The sequence below is a fragment of the Pundamilia nyererei genome, unplaced genomic scaffold, assembly GCF_000239375.1.
Source record: "Pundamilia nyererei isolate P.nyererei 1_Seehausen unplaced genomic scaffold, PunNye1.0 scaffold00109, whole genome shotgun sequence".
NCBI lineage: Eukaryota > Metazoa > Chordata > Actinopteri > Cichliformes > Cichlidae > Pundamilia > Pundamilia nyererei.
Window position 1 is genome coordinate 1,752,225 of NW_005187510.1, and position 5,294 is coordinate 1,757,518.

The 5,294-nt window shown below is 39.2% G+C and overlaps 1 protein-coding gene across 1 annotated transcript in view; it reads right to left on the minus strand.

Annotated features, from left to right (window-relative positions):
- Positions 1-455: 455 nt before the first annotated feature.
- Positions 456-5,294, minus strand: part of bckdhb (branched chain keto acid dehydrogenase E1 subunit beta) — a 78,761-nt gene continuing 73,922 nt past the window's right edge. The window contains exon 11 of the mRNA XM_005741312.1: positions 456-926. The gene's annotated coding sequence lies outside the window, so the exon portion shown is untranslated. The remainder of the gene's footprint in view (positions 927-5,294) is intronic.

Consider the following 5,294-nt stretch of genomic DNA (forward strand, 5'->3'; position numbering starts at 1 on the left):
CTCAATGGACAGAAACATGCAGTAAATGGGCAAAGGCTCCCAACCACGATCATGATTGATTCCATGTTGAAATCTAAAATGGCAAACATGGACAAGAGGTTTAACAAGAAAACTGATTTCCTTATGGAAGCGCTGATAAGATGGAAAAGCCTTAAAACATCCCAGTAATGGCCATGTGATAAAATTCTACAACTTTTTCCATCGTTTCACAATTTTACATCTTTAAATCAAAGCTGCGATAACAGAAAACCCATCATCTTTAGACTCCTTGCAGGCTGAACAAGATGAGCAGATGGCTGAAAAATCAAAAGTGGTGCAATAAATACAACAAAATATATTGAATGAGCAATAAAATATAGCTGTAAAATATTTTACCAGACCTCTTGAGCAGAAATTGTTTTCTGTTTCTAACATGACAAAGTAAATCCCTACAAATCCAAAACACCAAAACCAAATGCTTTCACCAAATCAGCATCTTTTATTTTCCTTAAAATCCACAGATCCACCTTTATTAGTACAACAAGGTTCAGTTCATGTCAAACTAAATTAAGATTAGAGCACAGTTGGACACATTCAAATCAAAAGTAACAACACAGAGAGGCAGACAGTCACAAATGAAACCAAATACACTTTTCCCCACAGTATCCAACTTTGACCTAAGAGATAACTAAATCACATTAGTTTTACATGGAGTTTCATCGAGCAAATGAAGTCACTTATGTCTTGCAGAAGAACAAGGCTCTCTAATTCAGAGATATGGTAACAGTCTTTTAGTTTGAGGACACAGAACAACATGGAACCCATCTGGTTACCGCTTTCTGATTGGATGGTCAACAAAGTGTCTTTTCCTGGCTGCTCTCCACTGTCTGGATGAAAGAAGAGGAAGAAGGAGAGGCGATCAAGTTCAGGGCTACCAGAAGTTGGCTCTGGAAAAGGAGAAAGATTCAATGAGTGAAGAACTTGGCAGTGCGCTGTAGATGGCAGATGAGGAGGAAAACAGATCTGGATGGAGATAGTGAAGAGTGAGGATGAGAGGTGACATGTGTTGGATACGATTAGAGATGTAATAAATGCCTCCTTCAGACTTACAGGCCAACATTTAAAAGGCTATAACTCAAGGTGACAGTAATAATTAAAAAGGAATTGCAAAAGAGCTCTCAATACATTATTCAAAATTTCTGAAAACAATCAAAGGACCAGAATCAAACTGTTAGTATTAGATTCCCAGGATGAAGTTCCACAAATCCAGGGGCATACCCCTGTCATCTATGTCCTGTTAACGCTTGGCATTAAAATGAGCCTTGGGTGGTCTGATTACAAGGTGGTAGGTATTTAAACACACATAATAAATGCTATGGCATTTTCAGAACTCTCCAGCTTCACATCAGGTACATACACTTTATGCAGAGTGACCACATGCACGTCCTCAACTACAATGACAAATCTATGGCAATTTATTTTGATTAATTTACAGTTAGATTAGCAAATCCAGACAGGTGTTACTACAACATTTACAAATTTTTTTACTGAGAAATTTGTACATAAACAGTTTTGGTATTTGCTTCCAATCAGGGTTACAACGTTTACAGTTTGTCAAATGTAATTTTTATGTTGGAGCACAGCAAAAGATACAAGTGCAAATAGAACAGTAAATGTTACAGTTAGAGATATTGGTAATCACATTATTGGTAACAACAAAGATACAGGAAAATATGTGCCTGATCTTTAGTGCCACTTCCCTTTTTGAAAGCAATAACATGAAGTTTAACATGGGAAAAATTACATTTATGGATATGAAACTTTGCAAGAAATAAAAGTAAAATGAGGCTGACTGTATTTGACAGTAAGTACTCTTCCCCCTGTTGGATTATAATATTATTTTATGCCATGTTATACCCCTAATTAAAGATTGTGAATTATTATGTAGTTTTAGTTTGCATTATTCTCCTGAATTAGAAGGTGACAACTATTACATTTGTTAAACTGATTTGCATTACGTTAGACTGCTGATTTATTGTGAATGAATGATATTGTTTTATGATACATTAAGAAATACTGTTCGCAGAAAGTCATCGCCTTATTTGTCTGATTAGAAGAGAACAGAACATACTGGAGTTTTCTGCCCCATCTCAGCAGGAGCAGATAAACAGGGAGCCAAGGTCATAACTTAGGTGCTGTGTGAGAGAAAGCATGTGAATGTTTAGGCTTTTATGATTAGGTGGGGGCCACTAGAGGCTATAAGAGTTTGATCAATGCTCCACCATTTTGAGATCTGATGCTGTCTGCGTACGGTGTCCATCTCCCACGCGTGCGATCATTAAAATCATCGTTTGACTCAACCCGGCGGGACCAGTGTTGTTATTGTGGTTTTCCTCTTGTATCCATCCCCAATATTTGAATCCGTAACAGTTTGGGGGGCTCGTCCTGTGGTATGGGGGTGGAAGTTGGAGGTTTGGACGGTCTGAGGTTGTCGAATGGACAGGCACAAGCCAGTGGTCTGACGTGAGTGGGCATAAGCCGGCTTATACAAAAGGTAAGGCACTACCTGTTGAATTATTTCCAAAGTGTGCCAAATTGGACACGATAAAATTAAAGTCTACTCACTGAAATTACTGGTAGATGTCTGTTTTGATTTTGATGAAAAAATCTCATGAGTTAAAGCAGTTAGAGGCTGCTAAGAAATTGAGTTAGAGGCTCAAGTGTTTCAAAAAAAAAAAAAAGACACTGGTCTGACCAACCAGTGATGACACGCAAGTTTAGTGGTAAAAAGATTCACATTGTGACATGTTTTCTGCTGATTGATTAATACAAGTGATTACTGAATGAAAGAAAATTTCTTTTTTGGTCTTTTAAACATGATCTTAAGAATTTTAACATGTACCTGTGTTGTCCTGTCAGCTTGGTGGGTTATGAGTTGATTATATGGTGAGAAAAAACAAAAAAAGGGGGAGAGAAGGCTGACACAGGGCCTGGCCCCGTTGTTTCTCCCTTCTCTGAATAACACAGCCAACACAACATCATTTTCCTGTTCGTCTGTTTTTGTTTTGTTTTTGTTTTGTTTTTTCTCTTTATGTTTGATTACAGGCTGCTTTGTCGGCCTGGAAAGCTGAGGCTGACCTGGACTCCTGCTCTCCCCTCTACCATCTTTGCTCACTCCTCTACCATCTTTGATGTGACCCTGACCAAATGCTACAGCAGCTGGACCCACAACAACAACCTGCAAATGTCAACAGTGCTGCAGGAAAACGATCTCATGCAGTGGAGACAGAGAGCGTTAAACCCAAGGCCCGTTTCACTACACGGGGGAGATTTCCAGACAGCTTCAGCTGAAAGAGCTGTGACGAGATGCCCATTAAGCCCGGATGAAAAGTGAGGCCGAGCAAAAGAATGCTGACCTTAACAACTCTGCATTAAAACTGTGCAGGACAGTGACAGACCAACACGGATGATCGGGCAGCAAAAAGGGCGTGCAAGAGACAAGAGGAGTAACTGAGGTCAGGAGGCACCTCAGAATGGACAAAAGCACAAGAAGAAAATAAGCTGAAGGCACAGGTGTCGGGGCTCGGCCAGGAGCTGACCTCTGAGAAGAGCCGAACAGCAGAGCCGCAGAAGGCCGTGGAGCAAAGCAAGGAAAACATCAATAAACTTCAATCTGACGTGTACGGAAAAGACTGAGGTTTCTGCCCTCAGTAAGAGCTCAAGGCATCAGAGCAGAAACTGAGCATGGCTCAGGAGGAGCTGGCTGCTAATCGAACCCATCAGTCAGGCACACAGGAACACAAAATGCACAGGTTTACTAAATATGAAAAGGTTGTGTTGATTTAACTCAGTTGTTTAAGTTTCTGCCAAAGCAAAACATTTGTGTGCAACCAGTGTCCACTATTGAATCAAGTAAATCCAACATGTTTTTTTTCAGTGCAAAAAGGAGTTACGGTACCTGTATTCCTACACAATATTGTCCCGGGAAGGAGAAAAACTTTCTGGTGAAGTTTTGGTTGATTTTTGGGTTTTGCTTGACACTAGGTTTATTTTATTAGTGAGGTTTGGATTGTTTTCTTTCTCTAAGAGAGAGAAAGATGGTTTTATGCTTGGACATGTTTGCAATGGGCCCCAGTATTTTTTATTATATGAGTATTTTATTGGTTACGTTTGTTTTTGCCTTTGTTACAGTGCACTGAAATAAGAACATCTGAGAGGTGTGATCCACCGGTGGTGATGTTTTGGTATTTTGTGAGTTCCTGATTTAACAAATCAGCTCTTTAATCCAGGCCTGAGAGATTGAACTTTAAAACGCTATAAAATATTCTTACTGGAAACAGTCGCAACGTATCTTTCTCCATGATTGTAATGGGCTCTGGAGAAATTCACTTATATGGGACATTGATCACATGAGAAGTCCTGAGCCTAAAAGGATTGCAGCGAGTCAATCCGGTCCAAAAAAACAAGGAACTGTTTTCCTTTAAAATGATGATGTCATCTTGCTGGTGATGGAGGCTCGAATAGGTTGCGCGTGAGACTCCATTATCAGCAATATCGGGTATGAATGTGTGTGGATGTATGCATGTGACTGGACTGTGATGGACTGACGACTAAAAGTTTTAATTGACTTGATACTGAGACAAAAACGGTACCGACTTTAGGATTAGTAAATGTCCACAAACAATTCACCCAGCCTGTAAAAGAAGGGTGGATGTTTTGTCTTGCTTTGTTTTGTTTTTGCAGGAACAGAAGGATGACAGAGACTAAAGAGGGAGGCTGTAGCTTCACATGAGTGTGAACTGCAGACTTAACCCTTTGGTTGCTAATTTTGAGTTACTGATGTTTGCATTAAGAAAATTGTGTTTTAGTAGCTGTGTTTCGATTAATGTATCACATTATATTGTTGGGAAGGCTAAATGCTAAAGTAAAGAAAAGGTTTGATTTCACTCATGACTGAGCATGTTATTATTAACCATAGCAGGCCACTGTAAATTGTCAATTAACCCTTACAGAGGTAAAAAAAAAACAAAAAACAAAAAAAAACCCCCAAACCCTCTATTGAGGTCTATGAATAACAGGGGAATGATAGGCTTGTCACATTCAAAATGGATATATGTAATAATAAACACTGGTCCGTCTTTTAGGTGCTTTCTTGAAATGGTCAGCAATTTAAAAGTAGGATAGAACCGACAGGGGCATGTGCTGAGAAGTGGTGCTGCACAAGAACAAGAGTGAAACAAAGAAAAATTATTGTGTTTAGCTTTGATACATTCAAATTAAAATGTACCATTACACTCAGAGGATCAATATGAAAT